Source organism: Acinonyx jubatus, chromosome D3, assembly GCF_027475565.1.
Source record: "Acinonyx jubatus isolate Ajub_Pintada_27869175 chromosome D3, VMU_Ajub_asm_v1.0, whole genome shotgun sequence".
Lineage (NCBI taxonomy): Eukaryota > Metazoa > Chordata > Mammalia > Carnivora > Felidae > Acinonyx > Acinonyx jubatus.
The window spans coordinates 6,684-29,052 of NC_069392.1; the positions used below are offsets into that span (position 1 = coordinate 6,684).

General features: G+C 41.7%; 1 long non-coding RNA gene across 10 annotated transcripts in view; it reads right to left on the reverse strand.

Annotated features, from left to right (window-relative positions):
• Positions 1–296: 296 nt before the first annotated feature.
• LOC128312314 (uncharacterized) overlaps positions 297–22,369 on the reverse strand; it is a 57,265-nt gene continuing 35,192 nt past the window's right edge. The window contains exons 4-6 of one of the 10 annotated variants that reach the window (XR_008291413.1): positions 4,731–9,672; positions 1,696–3,501; positions 297–790 (exon numbers count right to left, since the gene is read on the reverse strand). This is a non-coding gene — a long non-coding RNA (uncharacterized LOC128312314). Of the gene's footprint in view, positions 791–1,284; positions 3,502–4,730; positions 9,673–22,369 lie in introns of those variants that run through there. The other 9 variants (XR_008291422.1, XR_008291414.1, XR_008291418.1 and 6 more) reach the window with 9 other exon arrangements.

Sequence of the window (22,369 nt, forward strand, 5' to 3'; positions counted from 1 at the left end):
TGATTGGGTTGTCAGTCTGTGCATTTATGGGAGAAGTGGGGGAAGGGATATTTGCATAGGCCTTCAAGAGTGCTGGGAGGTAAAAAGGGAGAACTTCTGGATCTTGTTCCTGACTGTGTATGTATCTTTCCCATCTTAGGAAGCTGAAAATGACACTGTGAACTGGCGGCAAAGAAGAATCAGCTGGCAGCTGCAGGTAAAATTTGAAAATAGCTACATAAGGGGAGCCTGGGTGGCTCAGTCGTTTAAGCATCCAACTTCAGCTCAGGTCATAATTTCACAGTCCGGGAGTTCGAGCCCTGTGTCAGGCTCTGTGCTGACAGGTCAGAGCCTGGAGCCTGTTTCAGGTTCTGTTACATCTCTTTCTGTCCCTCCCCTGCTCATGCATGTGCTCACTCTCTCTCTGTCTCAAAAATAAATAAACATTAGGAAAAAAAAGAAAATAGCTACAGAAGAAATAAACAAGTAAAAGTGAGTTCAGCTAGTAATTACCAGCAGCTCGTGAAACCGCTGTTCATTTTTTGGTTTTTAATCTTTTTGTAATGTTTAAAGTCAACATATGCATAGAGTATTAACAGATAAAAAAGGTAAGTTTAGAAAGAATAAAACAATTAATTTCTAAACATTTGCAGATCTCAAGTAGTGGCCAGACTGTGTGGAAACTTTGTCCATGCTAACATTCCTTGGGGGTGGTGTCAATTGTCATAATCTGTAGGAAAGCAGTGTGTTGCACAATGAATCATACCCATCAACGTGGTAGTGCCATTTCATGGCCCTCGTCTTTGCAACCCTGGGAAACATGGTGAGGATATAAGTTATAGAAGAATAGATCTTTATGATAAAAGACATTTGTCACATGATGAGTTAGAGAAAGATTGAAAATGGGAAGGAATTCTATGAACTCTGAACCCTACAGGCATGGAATAATGAGTAAGGAAAGGATGTAACAATAGCTTTGATCCTACTGTACATTGATAATCATGTGCAAAGTGTTTCATGTGTAAGAATAAATTGTATCAGGGGACAGATATGAGGTTGTTGGGAACGTGGGCAGCGTATTTAAAAAAAAATTTTTAACGTTTATTTATTTTTGAGACAGAGAGAGACAGAGCATGAACAGGGGAGGGGCCGAGAGAGAGGGAGACACAGAATCGGAAGCAGGCTCCAGGCTCTGAGCCATCAGCCCAGAGCCCGACGCAGGGCTCGAACTCACGGACCGCAAGATCGTGACCTGAGCTGAAGTCGGACGCTTAACCGACTGAGCCACCCAGGCACCCCTGGGCAGCTTATTTAAAATCATACCCAATATTGGGCCTTATCTGACAAGAGCAATTGTAACTCACAGGCAACAAATGGAACAAACACGGGAACAGCTGCAGCAGGCAGAGCTCACCTTTAGATACCAGGTAACCTGAATTCTGCCTGATATACTGAACCCTTAGCACCTCACGTGGGTGAGTGTAGTGGCCCTTGGAATCCCTAACCACGGGCTTTTCGTTGTTGGCTTTTTCAGCTTGCAGTTCATGAGAAGAATGCTCAGGACAACGAGGTAAGTGTTTTCTTGTTTCCTCCTCTTTGTTTGGTGCACAGTCTGGCACCACCTTCTGACTGAAAATGGATGTGTTTTTTCTCCCCCAGATCAAGACTCAGATTTGGGACAGGGGGATGGTGGAGCAGGGCAGGGAGGTCGCTTACTTGAAATACAGGTGTGGTCATTTGACTTGCCTTTTTATGGGTGTTTCCAGGGATGACGCCTGCACTGTTTGTTGTCTAGTAGACGATGTGGTGTTGCAACTCTTATAGAAGTCCATTATTTTTCTGTATCCAAGACTGGAAGGGATGGAAGCAAAGAGGCTGCCTGAGGGATACACGAGGCAGAAACCAATCACTGCAAGAACCCTCCAAGGAGAGGTAAGGAGCACGTTGTGATGTGCCGCAGTCTAATTTCTGCTGTGCAGCCTATTCCTGTGTGTGATCATCGTGTGGTCTGGAAAGAATCACACGCACTAAGGACGGCAGGTGGTCTGAAGGGGTAACAGAAGGGTGTTCTCCTCTGGTGCCACAGACAGTGAGGCACTTGTCCCTGTGACTGGTGGAGCTCATGCCCCTCTTCTGACGGTGACCCTCCCACCTCTTCTAGCATCCCCCTGTCTGAAGAGCCTGGAAACCTTCTTCCCACCCGGACACAATGTGAAGACTTTAGTTTATTTGAGGAGAAGGTCATTTATTCACTAGTTTTAACAGTCTTTCTTTTTGTTTGTTTTGGGAACTGTAGCCATACATCCCTCAATTCAAGTTCCATAAAGCTTAGCTTAGTCCTCTGATGGTATCGGTGCAACTCTGCAGCTTCACTGCTAACTTCTCGCAGTTTTCCTTTTCTCAAATTAGTCTTTCCTTATATACTAACTGCTCTCATGTGTAAGGCAGCTTGTAGATAAGCTGGGAGATTGAATAATTTGCCTGAAGCCTGAAGAAATGCACCCTTCTTGAGGACTCATTGAGGATATACACCAAACCAGTATTCTCAATGTTATTCTTTTTTGTTAAGTTTATTTATTTTGAGAGACGCATAGACAGAATGCCAAGCAGGCGCCACACCATCAGTGAGGAACCCAACGCTGGGCTTGAATTCACAAGCTGTGAGATCGTGACCTGAGCCAAAGTTAAGAGTCGGATGCCGAATCCAAGCATCCTCAGATTAATTCTTGATCTGTAATGGAATCGTGATTTCCCATGATGTATACTGAGAAAACTGTTTTACTGGTGAATTCTAAATTGCTAGTTGTGCCTGACCTGTCCAGTTATGTGACTAATTATGAAACAACATGAACTAGGGCACCGTGAGGTCTTTATCAAGGTGAGGGGACAGTTCTCCCCCTTATCCTAGGGGGTCACCTGAGGCATTTGGGATACCCTCTGCCTCTGGCCAGGGACCTGACTGTAGAGAAAAGTTGAAGATATTTGAGTAATGAGTTGAGGGATTGTTTTCATTCTGCACAGTCCTCTAAAAGCAGAATAAACCTCTGTCCCTTCTAGGGTCTTTAGTAGATGGAGAAACTGCTGAAACCTCTGTGGGTTACAGTGGTTCTGACTGTACCAAGAATGCAGACAAGGTAAATGCCAGGGCCATTCTCAGTTGTAACTCTTTTGGGAAACCCTCATCTTTATGTACAGCACGCTCTCCCGGCCTTGTCTCGTTTTGCGTGTTGTGTGATATGTCTGTTTGTTCTTTCTTTTCCAAATGCACACTCATAACCCAGGAGCCCACAGGCTTCTCAATTTTTAGTCTGTCAGCTTTCTGTGGTAAGTTTAGAAGCCAAAAGTGCTTAGAGACTGAGTACCTTAAGGTTTTTCCGTGAGTTTCAGGAAATAATGAGAGGAGGATGACTGCACACTCCAAACAGAGGTCTCCCGGCCTGGGTGATCCCTTCCAGACCTCACCTCTGTGGGAACAGTGTGGCTGCTGTGTCTTCCTTTCTTGATTCTGGCTAGGAGATGAACCTGTTAGAAACGACATCATGACTCCAACTTTTTATTATGTGCCCTGTGCCATTTAGAGTGGTCATAGAGAAAGCCAACGTCATCACTCATCACCTTTCCGTCTTTGTTGGTAAATGACTTGTCTGGAATCCTCCAGCTATACCTTAGGTAAAAACAATTTGAACACTGTGTCCTTCAGTTGTGTTTCTATGAGCAGTTTCTGGTTGTGTCCCCAGTCACTGTTAGAGCTGATACAGTCTCATGACACATACCAGTTTTATACCAAAACACTTGCATGAAATCTGTTATGTGAATTTCTCCCTCTTTTTTTCCATTGCACATAATTACTCTGTGCCCTGTAGTATGCTTAAAGTCAGAATTCCCTATGAATTAAGATGAACACATCTGAGCTTTGTAGACATTCACCACAAGTAACTCATTCTTCACAGAAGACTCTCCTTCCCCTGCAAGATTCCAGGCATCCTCCACTCCCCAGAGGTCTCCGAGGCCTTTGACAACACTTCAAGAGGGAAGACTCCTTTCTCAGGGAGAGGAGCAGAGGAGGCACAGTGAGGGTCCGGCTGCAGAACGTTTTGCCAGGAGTGGCTGTGATTCCATGAGCAGAATATGAGCCGTGTATTCCCACTCATTCTTTTGTGTTCTTAATATACCAAAAGCAGAGCATCTGGAGTCGCCAGAGAGGAGGGATGCAGGGTGAACCTGGACATGGATGGCTGCCTGTCTGGAGAATGCTACTTCATTAATCTGTAATTACTTCTATTAACCCTCTAGGACAGGACCCTTGCCATTTCACTTCCGCAGACATGGGCAGTGATGTGTGGTGGCAGTAGGTTAACCTCTTGCCTCTACTACCCCAAGCTGTAGGTGGTATCCAGTGGCAGGGACAGAGTTTTCAGGTACTGATGCTACTCTCTTGGATCCTGGTGGTAGAGAAGGTGGCAGGTGCTGACACATTCTCTGGGTTACAGCTGCTTTTGGTATTTGTTCTCTTGTCTGGCATACGGATGTAGCTGTCACTTCTGTTCTGCAGGACAGTCTGGATCCTGGGGACCTCCTCCGTTAACTGGCGATTCTGCATGCCCTACCCTGGAGACGCCCCACCCCCAAGGATTATTAGGCACGTCCACCTCCTGAACCTTAGTGGCCCTGAGGCCACCCGGAACCCCTCCACCTGCAACACTTGGTAAGATGATCTGAGCACTAGGAGTTGACTTGTAAAACACACTCACCTTATTTTGTTGCTGTTAGGTCTTGGGCCAAGGTGCAGAGGCGGTACCACAGACCATTGTGATGCAAGAGGAATGTGTCTGCTGCCATTACCATATTCCTCAAGTTTCTCAGGATCTCATCTTTGTCCTTTCCCCCACCATGGGTTGGTACAGGCGTCTCTTGTGGAAAAGGAATGGGGCTGTAGGCAGAAAATCAGACATAGCACTTCAGCAGAAATGCCCTGTACACAGTCCACTTGCTGGGATCTGTGAGGCATGGGGCACAATGTAACGTATGTCCATCTAGTTGTGCCCCCAGCCATCCATAGTTGTTTGATGAGTGATGAATACATCTGAGTCAGGGCTTTTAGGAGTCTTCATCAAGTTATAAGGGATGGTTCTTCAAGTTCTTCTTGGGTATCACCGGAGGCATGTGGGACACACTGTGCATGTAATTTGGGATCTCACTGGGGCAAAGAGTTTAAGTTGTCAGAAGTATGAGGGGAGGGTTTTTTGTTTTGTTTTTGACCTTCAAACAGTCTACTTAAGTCAGAATAAACCTCCATCCCTTCTAGGGCTTTTTGCAGGTCCAGAAGTAGGTGTCACAACCAAGAGTGACATCGACACTGGCTCTGCCAAAACTGCCAAGAAGCACAAAGTAAATGCTGTGGCCATTTTCAGTTCTAAGTCTTTACGGACAGCCACATCTTTCTGTACAGGACACTCTCCTGCCATTATCTCTGGTTTGTGTGTCGTATGGTATGTCTGCTGTTTTTGTTGTGTTTTTTTTTTCCCCCAAATGCAAAACCTTTACCGCCGAGTCTACGGGCTTCCCTGTTTCCCAGCTGGCATCTGTTTGTGGTCACTTGAGCAGCTAAGCGTGCCTAAAGGTGGGGACCATAGGGCTTTTCTAATGTGTTCCTGGAAGAAATCAAGGAGGATGACACCACACTCCACTTGGAAGTCTCCTACCTTGCCTCATTCTTTGTGGATCTCCTCCATGTGGAATCATTGCTCTTGCTGTTTCTTCCTCTCCTGTTTCCTTCTATTGAGGGTTTTAACGTGCTTAGAAAAATCTGTGGGTATCCTTACAATTTGAAAATGCGAACTGCCTTCACTCCAACTTATATTTTTGTATGTGTCCTTTAGAATGGTCTTAGACAAAGTAAATTTCATACCCATCAGCATTTTGGTAAACATGCTGTCCAGAATCCCTTCAGGTGTGCCCTGGGCACAAACACTCTGAACTATAAGAGGTGGCATATTTGTGATAGAAAACATGCACTGAAACTTAAGTTGTGAAGAGAAAAAATCCAAAATTACCTGTGTGGCAAGTCCCCACGGTGTCCTTCACTTGTGTTCACATGAGCACGTTCTCTCGTGTCCTGTGTCACAGGTACAGCTAAAACATGGAAACTTACACCAGACATCAAAGTGCATTTGTGTTAATTTTGTCTTTTAGAATTTCAGCTCATTTTTCCAGAGGACACACTTACCCTGCAAAGTGTACTGCACTTAAGCTGAGAAGTACCTCCGAAGTAAAATAAATTAGCTGAGCCCAACTAACATGTATAGGCTACCTGTTTCTCTAAGAGCATGCTTTCCCAGGTCCTCTACAGGCCCTCAGGATTCCCATCTCCCCATATGTCTCTGTGCCCATGGATAGCACTTCCAGAGAGGAGGAGACCCCATTGTCAGGACAGTAGTTTGGACACAGGCAGGGGCTTAGAGGCAGAACTTTGAGCCACGAGGGCTATGATTCCATGTGTGGACACTGGCTTTGTCATTCCTTCTCATTCTGTAATTCTTCACAGACACAATAAACAGCCTCTGTGGTGGAGGGGATGAAGGGTGGAGTGTGACCCTGGACATAGTTGCCTTCCTATCTGGAATATGCTACTTTGTTAATTTAGTATTCAGCCTATAAATCTTCTAGGAAAAGGGCCCTTGCTATTTCTACATTTCCAGACACGTGGGGACACGTGTTTATCCCAATCACATCCATTCCTCACCTCAAAGCTGTAAGTGGAACCCAAAGTATGGGTAGAGATTTTGGCGCTGATGCTGCCCTCTTGGAACCTGGTGGTGGGGAAACTAGTAGGATATGAGCACTGCTTCTTTGGGTTTCTGCTTTTTGCTGGTGTTGGTGCTCTGTTCTGTCCTATGAACATACCTCTCTTTTCCACAGGCTATTTTGTATGCAAGAGTCCTGGTCCTTTCCCAGGATTGCCTTGCAGGCTGTACCCCATGGACCACCCTTCACCACCAGTCATGGGCTAGAGGCCACATCCCCCTCCTCCACCTACTCTATTTGTTAAGATGACCTGAACTGGATGAGTGGCTGGTAAAGTATATTCATGTTCTTCATGATTGACTTTGTGGCAATGATGTAGAGACGGTTGTGAGTCTTGGCAATCCAACTACAAACTGAGAACACTGTAGCATGTCTCAAGTTTCTCAGGACATACATACAATGGGCAGTGTCATGTCCCTGTAATACAGTGAGCTATACGTTTCTCTTGTCAAATGAAAGAGGATTTTTTACACAAAAGCAGATGTATCAGCGGTACTGGTGCATATGATGGAGACACAATGTTTTGGGTTCTGTAATGAATGAGGTGCACCCCTAACTTTTAGAGCATCAGGTGTCCTGTGTGAAAGAGGGACATTCATTAAACGATGCAGACCATGTGATCACCAAAATGGAAACACCAGTGAAGGATCCAGTGCAAAACCAGGGGAGCCTTGAATCATACAGGAATAAAAGGGAAGTTGAGCACAGTAAGCAGAGTTTGAGGTGGTGCAGAGGGGAGGGTGTTGGGGTCAGTGAGATGCAGCTGGAGGTCATTCCTGGCCACGGCCTAAGCAGGGAGTGTGAGGTCCATACGGAGCTGCTATGTGGGATCGCTCTCAGTGCACAATGCAGCGTTCATCTCCAAAATGTGTGTTGCCAAAGTGCACGCAGGTAATCACCTAAAAAGATCCTTGTCTCCCTGGATTTTCCTGAAGGTTCTGGATATTTGTGGGGGGAAAAGAGCCCTGGAGATATGGGGAATTTAACTTGGTCTTATGAAAATGCTGTATGCCCAAGTTCATATCCCTCAGTGAGACTAAAAGTGGAGACAGGGTCTAGATCAGCTGAGTCATCCTACAATTCAGGGCTGGCCAGATGCCACCACTGCTGGACCCCTGTCATCACCCTGACTACAGCTTTGCATCTCCTCAAACTTCTCTCACAATATTATGACGCTTTGCCTGTGTTCCTGCTGTCTCAGCCCTAATACCAGTTCTCAGTGGGACCTACACAGAGCCTCAGCTGTGTTATCTGGGAAAACAGGGGTAATATTTGTTTCTAAGAACAAGAGAAAAAGAAGACATTCAGTGCATAAAGCGTCTGCAAAATCTCTGGGAAGTGTCCCCTCACGATTCTCACAGTTTCAATTAAGATATCTCCACACAATGATCCTCCAAAAAAGATGGTCATGGGAGTTCATTAAACTAAGACTGTTAACAACTCAGCCCAGGGTGGGAATCACTGTTTTAAAAAAGAAGACAATGTCCCTCATTTTTCTATTAGAATTCAGGCCCTGCCACACAATGAAAGAAAAGATAATTATGAGAATGTGTACATTCAGAGACCTAGATCTGAAGACAATCATTTTCTATTACACATAATCTCACAGATGCAGCCACACACTAAAGTGTTCATCTGAGGCCACAGCCGCAGATAAACTACAGAAGACAGAATGCATGTAGGAAAACATAAGATCAGAGGGAAATAAACCAAAATCTCTTTGCCTTATAGGACAACTCTTTTGAAATTTGAACAGGACTGTGCACGGTGACAGACTATGGTGAATATATATACATTTTAAGAAGGTGTCAGATCTACCTGAATTCTTTCCCTGCCCATCCTGTCCCCTCCACTTTGTCCTTCCTACTGTCCCCTAATCTACCTTTCATCATTTTGTCTCTGTGTCAGCGTCTGCTTCTAGGTCCATCTACTCTCACTCCCCATTGAGTGCACACAGTGGGGTTCCTGTACACAGAGGTAACAAAGTGCCAGAAATGGTGGTGATGGAGGATAGAAGCAAGATCACCCTTTCTGCCGGGGAGTCTGAGGGAGTTTTCCGGGGTGATGGGAACTTCCTATATCTACATTGATGGGGTGCTTATGCTCAATTATTTTGGAAATATTCCCTGACTCCGTGGTGCCTTGGGGTCAGACAGGTATCTGTCCTTAGGAAATGGCTGAGTTCTAATGGTAGAGAAGGATGAGGGACCAGCAGTGACTGAAGAGAGGAGTGAGGGTCAGACCCTAACCCAGGATGCCAGGTATCCACAGACAGCACCGCGTGTAGGAGGACTCTGAGGAGCAGAGATTTCTTGATCAGACCCATGAACTACATAATCCTCCTGTAGTTTCCTCACTGAGCGATGGCCAGAGCAGAGGCCAGCAGCTGGAGGACACCCTGATCATGGCTAGAGTGGAGCAGTGGGCCTGGGGGATTGAGTCAGGGAAAGGGACAGGCAGAAGGTAGTGACAGGGAGTTTGAGAGACAAACGGAAGAGAAGAGAAGGGACCCTTCTCTGCTGACTTCACCTACATTTCTGTGTGACCAAAACGAGACCCTTGTCTCCCAGGGGAGGGAAGAGGGCTGGCAAAAAGAGTGACATACTCAGCTCAAGTGCCCAGGGTATCTGCCTTACTCTTGAGTACCTAACACAGGAAGCACGTGCTTTCTGTCATGATTGGAACTGCAGCTCATACCATTTAGTGAAAATCAATCCAATTATGCATCCCTCAGCATTAAAGTACTGCAACAAAATTAAGTGAATAGACTGAAAGATACAACACAGGATAAAGTCCAAAGGTAGAATGACTGCAATACTTACGGGAATACAGTCTATCCGAAAAGGAGGTAGGTACCCTAGTGCAGGCCTTCAGACACCTGGGCAATATCTGAAAACGTAAAAAAAAAAAAAAGTCCTTACTTCAAAAGCAACATTAGCACTAGACACAAAGGGATCATGATTTAAGGTTTAGAGAGCAACCATATGACTTCATGGTGCTGTATCCATGAGATCAAGTCTCATCAAATTATACCCTTTAATTTAAGGCTCTTTGTTATATGTAAATTATACCTCATTAAAGACAGTTTCAAAGCACAAAATACTAGAAGCAAATGTGGGAACGTTCCTTTCTAATCCTGAAGTGCATGGGTGAGATGAGTCTGTCTGCCCATGTCTCAAAAATCCAAAATAATAAGACATTTAAAAATTAATAATAGCAGACTAAGCAGACCCTGAGCTCACCCTGCCCCATATTTTCAACTACATAACTTCCACATCCAAGTCCTTGAACAGGAGAGGGATCCAAGAATGGCACAACAAACTCCACACCTAAATAGAGAGAAGCTGCATCAGGAAGGTTAGGAAGGTGGGAGCTGGCTGCCTGCAGAAGGAGCAGAGGAAGTGAGCCCTCACACCAAGGAGCTGACACAGGGAAGACTAATCTCCATAACATTTGGCATTAAAACCCAGGGGGGGGGCTGAATTCTCTTGAGTTTAGATCCTGGTATTTGGAGGTCAGCTGACCCAGCACTGGGTGATCCAGGAGGATGAGTGATAGCCAGGTCCCTGCCTGTGTAGAGAGACAATGTAAACATGGCATTTTACACAATGCTTCGGCCACAGGAGACACATGTATTCATGCTGATTCTTGACCCAGCTGGACTGCCTGGGTCCCGCTGACACCACTGAGAGCAAGCACAGCCCACAACAGGCACGTAATCTGTGCAGACCCCTGCACTGAAAGGAAAAGTAACCCAGACACAACAGCAGGGAGTGAGCAATACCCATACGATATCCTTCTGAAGGTCCAAGTCCTATAAATGGAAACGTGCACTTCTGAGGACTCCAGGACCTCTTTTTCATAACGGCATTAATTTCAAGACCAGAAGGCACAGCTGACTTTCTTAACGCAGAGAAATAGAGCCAGAGAGACAAACAAAATGGACACACAGAGATGTTTATCTACAACGAAAGACCAAGTCAAAGCCACAGCCAGAGATCTAATCCAAAGAGATATAAATAACATACCTGATACAGAATTCAAAGCAATGATCATAAGGATACTCATTGGAGTTGTGAAATGAGTAGAAGAGTGAGACCCCTGACAGAGATAAGATATAGTTAGACACTGAGGACACAATAAAGGAGAAACATGCTTGCTGGAATGAACAGAGGGATGGAAGAAGCAGCCGAACAAACTAGTGACCTCGAAGACTGAGTAATGGAAATTAATCACACTGAACCAAAGAGAGAGAACAGAATTCTGCAATGTGAGATGAGACTAAGGGAACTCAGTAACTACAGGAAAGATAATAGTATTCATATCGTAGGAGTCCCAGAAGGAAGAGAAAATGGGGAAGAAAATGTATTTGTGGAAACAATAGCTGAAAACTTCCCTAATTGGGGGAGGGAAACAAACATCCACATCCAGGAGACTAGAGAACTCCCATCAAAATCAGGCCAACACACAAGCCTACTGTAAGCAAACTTACAAATTAGGGTGAGAATAAAGAAAAACTCATAAAAGCAGCAAAACAGTCCTTAACTTAGAAGGGAAGACCCATAAGGCTAGCTACATATTTCTGAACAGAAACTTGGCAAGCCAGAAGTGAGTGACATCACATATTCAAAGTGCTGAATGGAAAAATCAGCAGCCAAGAATATTCAGCAAGGCTATCATTCAGGATAAAGGAGACACAGACTTCCCCAAACAAAAACTAAAGGAGTTTGTACCACTAAACCAGTCCTGCAAGAAATATTAAGAGGGATTCTTTGAGTGGAAATGAGAGACCAACAGTGACAGTATAGAGGTAGAAGACACAATTCAAGTAAAAAATGAACATTTCTGGAAAAAAAATCAGTTAAAGTACTCAGAGAAATGGATTTGAAATATAATAACATCAGGGGAAGAAAAAAAAAAAGAGGTTAGAGTGGGAGAGAGCCAAAGCATAAGAGACTCTTAAAAACTGAGAACAAACTGAGGGTTGATGGGGGGTGGGAGGGACCAGAGGGTGGGTGATGGGTATTGAGGAGGGCACCTTTTGGGATGAGCACTGGGTGTTGTATGGAAACCAATTTGACAATAAATTTCATATATTGAAAAAAAAATGAAATATAATATCTACCAAAAACCTAGGGAGGAGAAAGTAATGGGTTCAAAGGTAAATGACTATCAACTTAATACAAACTGCTAAATGCAGAAGAGGTTATATAAACACCTAACAGTAGCCATATCCTAAAACCAGTCATAAATATGCTAATAATAGAGATAAAAAATCAAAATATTATCACTAAAGAAAATAAGCAATACATGAAAGAAAGGCAAGAAAGGATTAGAGAAAATCATTAGAAACCACAACAAAACAGGCAATAAAATGGCAATACATATATACATGTCAATCAATTTTGAAGGGAAATGGAGTGAATGTTCCAATCTAGAGAGGTAGGGTCTAAGAATGGTTGAAAAAACAAAACAGATTCAGATGCCTACAAGTGACCCACTTTATACCTCAAGAATGATAGGATAGAGAAACATCACACAAATGAATGTCAAAAGAAAGCTGGGGTAGCAATACTTGTATCAGAAAAAATACACTCAAAAAAGTACATAACGAGACAGAGGAGGACAGTATATAACAGTAAATTGTACAATCCAAAAAGAAGATATAACAACTGTAAATATATCCCACAATTAAGTGGGATTTATTCCCAAGCTACAAAGGTGGTTCAATATTCGCAAATCAATCAATGTGATACAATACATCAACAGGAGAAAGGATAAGAACCAGATGATCAGGGAATCTGGGTGGCTTATCATTTAACAGTCTGAAATCAGCTCAGGTCATGACTTCATGATTCCTGAGTTCAAGTCCCGCGTCAGACTCTGTGCTGAAAGCTCAGATCCAAGAGCCTCCTTCGAATTCTATGTCTCCCTCTCTCTCTGCCCCTCCCCTGCTCACGCTCTGTCTCTCTCAAAATTAATAAATGTTAAAAGAAAAGAAGCATACAGTCATTTCAATACATGCAGAAAGGAACATTTGACAAAGTACAACATCCGTTCATGCATGTAACCCCCTAAAGTAGGTTTACAGGAAACATACATTAACGTCATAAAGGTTATCTATGAAAACCCTGCAGTTATAATCAACCTTAATGGGGAAAATCTGAGAGCTTTTCCTGTAAGGTCAGGAAGAAGACGAGGATGTTTACTCTTACCACTTTTAGTACACAAATTACTGGAAGTCCTAGCCACAGCCAGCAGACAAACGAAATGAAACTATTTGCAGATTACATGACACTATATATAGAAAACCCTAAAGAGTCCACCCAATAACTGCTAGAACTGATAAATGAATTCAGCAATGTCACAGGATACAACGTCATTGTACAGAAATCTGTTGCATTTGTAGACAATATAGAAGCAGTAGAAAGAGACATTAAGAAAACAGTCCCATTTACAGTCATACACCAAAAATAAGTTATCTATGAATAAATCTAACCAAAGTGGTGAGTGACCTATACTCAGAAAAGTATAAAACAGTGATGAAAGAAATTCAAGATGACACAAAGAAATGGAAGGACATTCCATACTCACGGATCAGAAGTACAAATATAGTGAAAATGTCTATACTTCCCAAAGCAATTGACAGAATTAATGGAATTTCCATCAAATTACCGACAGCAGTTTTCACAGAATGACAACAGTCCTAAAATTTGTATGGAACCAAAAAAGACCCCAATCTTCAGAGTAAAAAATCTTTATGTGAAGTGATAATTATGGATGGCACTATGACTCTGGATCTTCTGCTCCAAAACACATTAACTCTGGCTTAAGCATTTGAACAAACGTTAGACATATCCCAACCAAGGATCATTCTACAAAATACATTCTACAAACATACCCTCAAAACTTTGCACCTTATGAAACATATGGAAAAATCTAAAAATTGTCATGGCCAAGTGGAGCCTAGGGAGACAGGATGACTGTAATGTGCCAGCTGGGATGAGTCTGGGCTAGGAGAGGTTAAACCCGAAGCAATCTGAATACAAATACAAACTTTACTTCATACTACCATATCTCTTTGATACATTGATTGTGATCATGTACCAACCATTATGACATCAATAGTGAGAAAACAGTCTGATGTATGTGGATACTCAGTATTATGTTCCCAATTTTTTTTGGTAACTAGAAACCCATCATGAAAGAATAGATTATTAGTAATCATGGTTTTTCTACACATAAGAGTATATAACTAGTTCCAGTATTAGTTACTAGTGATGTACATGTACCTATTCTTGTTCTTACTATTGTTTAATTTAAATAATAGCATTCATGGTACAGAAAACTGAATGCATGATAAACACTTCATAGAAACATCTACTTTACATATTTTAAGATAATAACGTATGTATATACCACTCTATTATGTGGTATGTAAATTAAGTGTTTTTCTGATCTTGAACGAGCATGTCATTGAATGGCTTTCCATAAAGGTGGTTATGCTAGATAATGAATGATACTCAGATTTTACAGGATGTACATCACATCATGCCTGAACATTGTCAAAAATAAAAATACACGCGGCCAGATGAAGCATTGTGACTGGCTCAATTATTGTAAACAACCCTTGCTTTAATATTTTCACGTATATTTTTAGCAGGAATACAAGAGAATCAAATATTTCCAAAACAAAGAGATATTCAAAGACTGGAAGAACTATAGGGAGTTCAAGGGGTTTCAGAAGGATAAGATGTGACCATGAAGGGGGAGTCACAGGCAAGCAGCTTTCTCTGGTCCACACTGACATGTTTGCATGAGGATATGTGACTTGTCAAAGGGTAAGTCCCAGAAGTACAAGAGGGAAAGACAACGCTTTAGGGTGGGGTGACTTGAAAAGGGTGCTTCTGTGCCTAAGTGATGGGTCAGCAACCTGGCTGGGGGTCCCTGGGTCAAAGACTTCAAAAGGCCAGCAGTAACCTAGACTCACAAAGATCTTAGCAACATAGATCAAAGTAACTTAGAGCCACAAAGATCTTAGAGCCACAGAGTTGATCTTCACGTATGATTAGGAGATGGTCACAGTTTCATAGGATATGATCTTTGGGCCGGCAGTAGATGGCTAAAATATTATTTAGGGCTATACATTTAATGAAAAAATGTATGTGCAAAAATTTGGGTTTGGAATGTTAAGAAAAATCACAGGCCCATCATGGAGTTACTTACGTTAAGGCCCACATGTCACTACACCTAATTTCATTCCTGCAGGAATGTAACCTTTAACCAGTCAGCAAAGAATTTCCTAGTCAGTGCTGGAAATTTAACTGATAGATCCCTGCCATTCCCCTCAGAGAGGCAGTCTTGCCTAAATAAGGTATTCCATGCCACTATTTTTTTTTTAAGTTTATTCAAGTTAGAGACAGAGAGCACATGCAAAGGAGGGGCAAGACAACAGGGAAAGAGAGAATCCCACCAAGAGGTCATGATCTGAGCCAGTATCAAATGTCAGAAACCTTAACCAAGCCATCTAGGCACCCCGAGAATGTGTAGTTTCAAAGGTTAGCATGCTTGGCTGGGATACAGCCATGAGGGCACTCGCTTACTCCTGAAGAGAAGGCAGCCAACAACGTGCAGGCAGATGGCATTGAATCAGTGATCTGTACAACTCCTGGTGCACACAGTGGGGGAGATTATACACTCATCGTGGAGAGCATCCCTGAGAAGCAGTGTTCACAATGAGGGGACAAAGAGCTAGGACAGAGGAGCTGCGTGGTGCCATTACCCTGCTCTGCACACCCCCCAGGCAAAAAAAACCACAGAGCCATCTGCTGGAACCAAGGCAATCCCCACACTGGGTGCCTAAGCTGCTTACGACAACCCCAACTTCCTGTGTTCTGGTGAGACTGGCCTTCAAGGTCATTCAATCTTGCTTCAGTCACAATGGAGCTGACCCATTCCCCAGAAGACCAGGGGAAGCCCATGACCATACCACCTCTCTTGACCAGACAGTTATGCAGGGCTTCACTTCTAGTCACAATCATTTCAAGTCTCATTTAACAAGCAGATGGGAACAGACCTAGATAAGTCTCACCACATTCTGGCCAAGGACCATACATTGCTCATACAACTGGCTTGAAGGATAGTGCAGCCAGAACACAAAACAGTGCATGCAATACACACCACAGACACTCCGTGATGTGCCATGCCCTGAACACTAGATGATCTCCTCTTCATAAAGCCATTCATCCCAGAGGCAGGTAACATAATGAGCTTTGGTAACAGAGAAGGCAAATACTCAACCAAAATGCCAAGACAAGAGGAATGCATCCCAAATGAAAGAACAAGATAAGGTCATGGCCAGAGAAATGGAAGGAACACTTCCAAACTCATTCTGTGAGGCTGGCATGGCCTTGAGTCCAAACTGGACAAAGACCCCAGAAAGGAAAACTACAGACCAATTTCCCTGATGAACCTGGATGCAAAAATTCTTAACAAAAGTAGCAAACCGGATCCAACAATACATAAAAAGGATTATTCAGGACAATGAGGTGGATTTTATTCCTGGGATGCACAATAGATTCAATATCTGCAAATCAACTGATATGATACATCACATTGATAAAAGAAAGGGTAACAACCACATGGTCCTCTCCATAGATGCAGAATAAACGTTTGGCAAAATGCAGCAGCATCCTTTCTTGGTGGGAAAAAAAAAACCTCATGAAAGGAGGGATAGAAGTATCATGCCTCAACATGAGAATATCCAGATATGAAAGTCCCACAGCTAATATCATCTTCAATGGTGAAAAACTGAGAGTTTTCCCCCTAAGGTCAGGAACACAACAGGGATGTCCACTCTCAGCACTGTTATTCACCATACTGTTGGAAGTCCTAGCTTCAGCAATCAGACCTCAAAAAGAATACAAGGTGTCCAAGTTGGCAAGGAGGAGTCAATCTTTCCCTGCTCACAGACACGATACTCTCCGTGGAAAATCCAAACAACTCCACCAAAAAACTTCTAGGATTGATACAGGAATTGAGGAAAGTATCAGAATATAAAATCAATATGCAGAAGTTGATTGCATTTCTATACACCAGTAATGAATCAACAGAGAAATCAAGGAATTGATGTCATTTACAACTGCACTGAAAACCATAAAATACCCAGGGATAAACCCAACCAAAGAGGGAAAAGATCAGTACAGTTAAAACAATAGAGGGTCTCCTGAGTGGCTCAGTCGGTTCAGTGCCGTCCTTGGTTCTGGACATGATCCTGCATTTGTGGGATTGAGTCCCTCGACGGGCTCTGTGCTGACAGCTCAGTCTGGAGCCTGCCTCAGAGTCTGTGTCTCCCTCTCTCTCTGCCCCTCCCCTGCTCATGCACTCTCACTTGCTCGCTCACTCTCTCAAATATAAATAAACATTTAAAAAATTAAAAGAACAAACCATACAACGTCTATAAAAGAAGTTGAAGAAGACACAAAGAAATGAAAAAAAAATCCCATGCACATGGATTAGAACAAATATTGTTAAAATGTCAATACTACCCAAAGCAATCGACAAATTCAATGCAATTCCTATCAAAATAACACCAGCATTTTAAACGGAGCTAGAGACAACAATTCTAAAATTGTATGGAACCAGAAAAAATCCCAAAGAGCCAAAGTAATATTGAAAAAGAAAAACAAAGATGGAGACATTACAATTCTGGACTTTATGGTGTATTAGAAAGCTGCAATCAAGACAGTATGGTACAGGCACAAGAACAGACACATAGATCAAAGGACCCAGAAATGGAGCCTCAAACATATGCCTGAAAAATCTTTCACAAAGCAGGAAAGAATATCCAAAGGAAAAAGAAGAGTCTCTTCAGCAAATGGTACTGGGAAAACTGGACAGTGAGAAGTATGAACCTGGACTATGTTCTTAAACTTCTCTCCCTCCCTCTCCCTCTCCCTCTCTCTCTCTCTCTCTCTCTCTCTCTCTCTCTCACACACACACACACACACACACACACACACCTCAAAATGGATGAAAGATATAAATGTAAGACATGAAACCATCAAAATCCTAGAGGAGAAAACAGGCAACCTACCTCTTTGATCCTGACTGCAACAACTTCTTGCTTGTCATTTCTCCAGAAGCAAGGGCAATAAAACCAAAATAAACTATTGGGACTTCAAGATAAAAAGCTTCTGCACAGCAGAGGACACAATCAGGAAAACTAAAAGGCAACTTAATGGAATGGGAGAAGATATTTGCAGGTGACATATCAGATAAAGGGTTAGTATCCAAAATCTATCAAGAACTTATCACACTCAACACCCAAAAACCAAATAATCCAGAGAATAAATGGGCAAAAGACATGAAGAGACACTTTAACAAACAGGACATCCAGATTGGTCACAAGTGAAAAGATGCTCAACCTCATTCCTCATAAGTGAAATACACATCAAAACCACAATGAGATATCCCCTCACGCCTATCAGAATGGCTAAAATTAACATCTCAGGAAACGACAGATGTTGGCAAGGATGCAAAGGGAAAGCTTTCGCAATGCTGGTGGGAATGTAAAATGGTGTAGCCACTCTGGAAAACAGTATGGAGATTCGTTACAAAAACCAAAAATAGAACTGCACTAGGACCCAGCAATTGCACTACTAGGTATTTATACAAAGGATACACTAACGCTGACTCGAAGTGGCACACACACTCCTATGTTTATAGCAGCAACAATAGCTACATTATGCAAAGAGGCCAAATGACCATTGACAGATGAATGGATAACGAAGATGTATATTCGTACAATGGAATATTACACGGCGATCAAAAGGAGTGAAATCTTGCTATTTTCAACAACGTGGAGTGAACTGGACTTTATTATGATAAGCAAAATATGTCAGAGAAAGACACACATCATATTAAATTCCACAGATGAGAGAATTCATAACACTGAAGAACATAGTGAAAGGAAAGCAAAAATAAGATACAAACAGAGATGGAGTCAAACAATAAGGCACCGTTAAATAGAGGGAAGAAGCTCAGGGTTCCTGGAGGGTTACTGAATAGGGGTATGGGCTAAATGGGTGATGGGCATTAGAGATAGCACTTGGGATGAGTACTGGATATATTTTGTAATTGACGGATCACTAAATTCTAATCCTGAAACTGTATTCCACTATAAGGTAACTAACTTGGGCTTAAATTTTAAAAAAGAAGAAATATTAAAAATAAGTAAAGAAATATACTACCAGTCAAAAGAAAAGAATATTTAAATCGGGCTATTTTAGTGGAAATGAAAGACCAAAATTATTACAGACAAGAAAGGATCAGAGAAAACATCAAGATACGATGGTAAAACAATTAGTAGGGCACTAAATATATACCTATCAATAATTACTCTAATGTAAATCGACTAAATGCTCCAATCAAAAGACATGGATAGGGGGTCAGAATGGACAAAAAAATAAATAAATAAACAAAAAAAACAAGGCCTATCTAGGTGCTGCCTGCAAAGCCTTATTTGGACTTAAGTCACCTGCAGATTTAAATTGAGGGAATGAAAAAACATTTATCATGCCAATAATATCGAAAGAAACCCAGTACCAATACTTTTATCGGGCAAAAAAAACTTTAAAATCGAGACTGTAGTTTGGTACCCTTTAGGTCAATACCTAGTAGTAAAATTGCATGCACCCAATATTTATAGCAGCTTTATCAACAGTAGCTAAATTATGGAGAAAGCCCAAGTATCCATCAAGTGATGAAGGTATAAAGAAGTTGTGGGGTCTGTGTATGTGTGTGTCTGTGTATTCATGTATACGCATGTGTGTGTGTGTGTTCATATATACATACATACATATGTATATACAATCAAATATGTCTCAGCTTCAAAAAGAATGAAATCCTGCCATTTGCAATGATGTGGATGGATCTAGAATGTGTTATGCTAAGTGAAATATGTCAATCAGAGAAAGACAAATATATGATTTCACTCATGTGGAATTGAAGAAACAAAACAGATGAAAACATGGGAAGGGGGCAGGAAACGAGAAGAGTGGTAACAAACCACATGTGTCTCTTAATGATAGAGAAAAAAATGTGAAGGTTATGGAAGGAGATGGGTCAGCTCTGGGCTAGATGGGGGACCTGTATTAAGAGCACTTATTGTGATGAGCACTGGGTGTTGTATGTAAGGCATGAATCACTGAATTCTACTCAAGAATCTGAGAATGCACTGTATGTCAACTAAGACTTAAATTTTAAAAATAAATAAAGCTGTAACAAGAGATGAAGACGAACACTATCTCACACTAAAGGGGACAACCAAAGAAGATCCAATGATTGTAAATTTTGATGTCCCCAACATGCAACCACCAAGTATATAAAACATTTAACAACAACCATAAAAGAACTCATTTATAATAATATGACGATAGTAGAGGACTTTAACACATAACTCACATCGATGGACAGAACCTGTAAACAGAAAATCAACAAGGAAACAATGGCTTTGAATGATACACTGGACCAGATGGGTTTACCAGATATATTCAGAGCACTCCAAACTAAAATGACAGAGTACACATTCTTTTCAAGTGCACATGGGGCATTCTCCATAATTGATCACATTCTAGGTCACAAATCAGGCCTCAACAGGTACCCAAAGACAGAGATCAGACCAAGCATTTTTTCTGACCACAAAGCTAAGAAACTTGAAGTTAACCACGTGTGCGCGCGCGCCACACACACACACACACACAAAGGGGGAAAGGCCACAAATAAAGGGAGGTTAAATAACATGCTACCAAATGAATGGGTCAAACAGGAAATCAATGACAAAATACACTGAAACTAATGAAAATGAAAATACACTGGTAAAATATTTGGAATGCGGCAGAAGCAGTCTATGATGGAAGTATATAGCAGTACAAGCCTACCATAAAGAGCAAGAAAAATCCCAAACAATCCTAACTTATAACTAAAGGAATGAGAAGAACAGCCGAAGGAAGGAAATAATAGAGATTAAGGCAGAAATAAGGAATATAGAAACCAAAAAGACACTAGACCAAATCAATGAAACCAGGGGATGGTTCCTTGAAAACAGTAATCAACATGAAAACCTCCTAGGCAGAGTTTTCACAAAGAATAAGGAAAAGACTCAAATAAATAAAATCACAAATAACACAGGAGAAATAACAGTCAACACCACAAAAATACAGTTAGAAGATAATATTATGAAAATCTATATGCAAAAAATTGGACACTCTGAGAAAAATGGAACAATTCCTAGAAACACACAAACTACCAAAACTAAAATGGGAAGATACATAAAATCTGAAAACAGAAAGAAATCAAATCAGTAATAAAAAAATCTCCCCCCAACACAAGAGTTCAGGGCCAGATGGCTTCACTAATGAATTCTACCATCCATTTAAGGAAGAGATAATATGTATTCTTCTCGAATTATTACAAAAAAATAAAAAAAGAAGGAAAACTTACAAATTCATCTTATGAGGCCATCATTACCCTGATACCAAAACCAGTTAAAGCCTCCACTAAAACCGAAAACTGCCGGGGCTCCTGTGTGGCTCGATGGGTTTAGTGTCCAAATCTTAATTTTGGATTAGGACATTATCTTGCAGCGCATGGGTTCGAGTCCCACGTTGGACCCTGTGCTGACAGTGTGGGGCATGGCCAGGATTCTCCCTCTCCCTGTCTCTCTGCCCCTCCCTCACTTTTATGTACTCTGTGTCTCTAAGTAAATAAATATTTTAAGTATGTTAAAAAATTTTTAAATAAAACTACAGACCAATACCCCGATGAGTATGTATGCATAAATTCACATCAAAATACCTTAAAATTAAAGTCAATAATACATTAATAGAATCATTTACCATAATCAAGTGGGATATATTCCCGGGCTGCAAGGGTGGTTCCACATTCACAGATCAATCAACATGATACACCACAGTAATAGAAGAAAGTATAAGAACAATATGATGCTTTCAAGACATGCAGGAAAACGATTTGACAAAATGTCACATCCATTTACGATAAAACCCCCTAGCAAGTATATTGGGACTCAACCTACCTGCATATAATAAAGGTCATCTATGAAAAAACCACAGCTCATCTCATCCTCAATGGGAAAAATGGAAACTTTTCCCTCCAAGGTCAGGGACAAGACAGGGATGATCACTCTCACCGCTGTTATTCCACATAGTACTGGAAGTTATAGCCACAGCAATCAGACAACAAAAAGAAATAAGAGGCATCCAAATTGGCAAGGAAGAAATAGAACTTTCACTATTTGGAACTGACATGATGCTCTCTACAGAAAGCCTGAAAGACTCCCAAAAAATTGTTAGAATTGATATATGAATTCAACAAATCAAAATATACAGAAATCAATGTACATAAATCTATTGCATTTCTGTAGACAAATAATGAATTAACAGAAAGAGAAAGTAAGGGATCAATCCCATTGACAGGTGCACCAAATACCCCAAGATACCTGGAATAAACCTAACCAAAGAGGTAAAAGATCTGTACTCTAAAGGCTATGAAACACTGATGAAAGAAA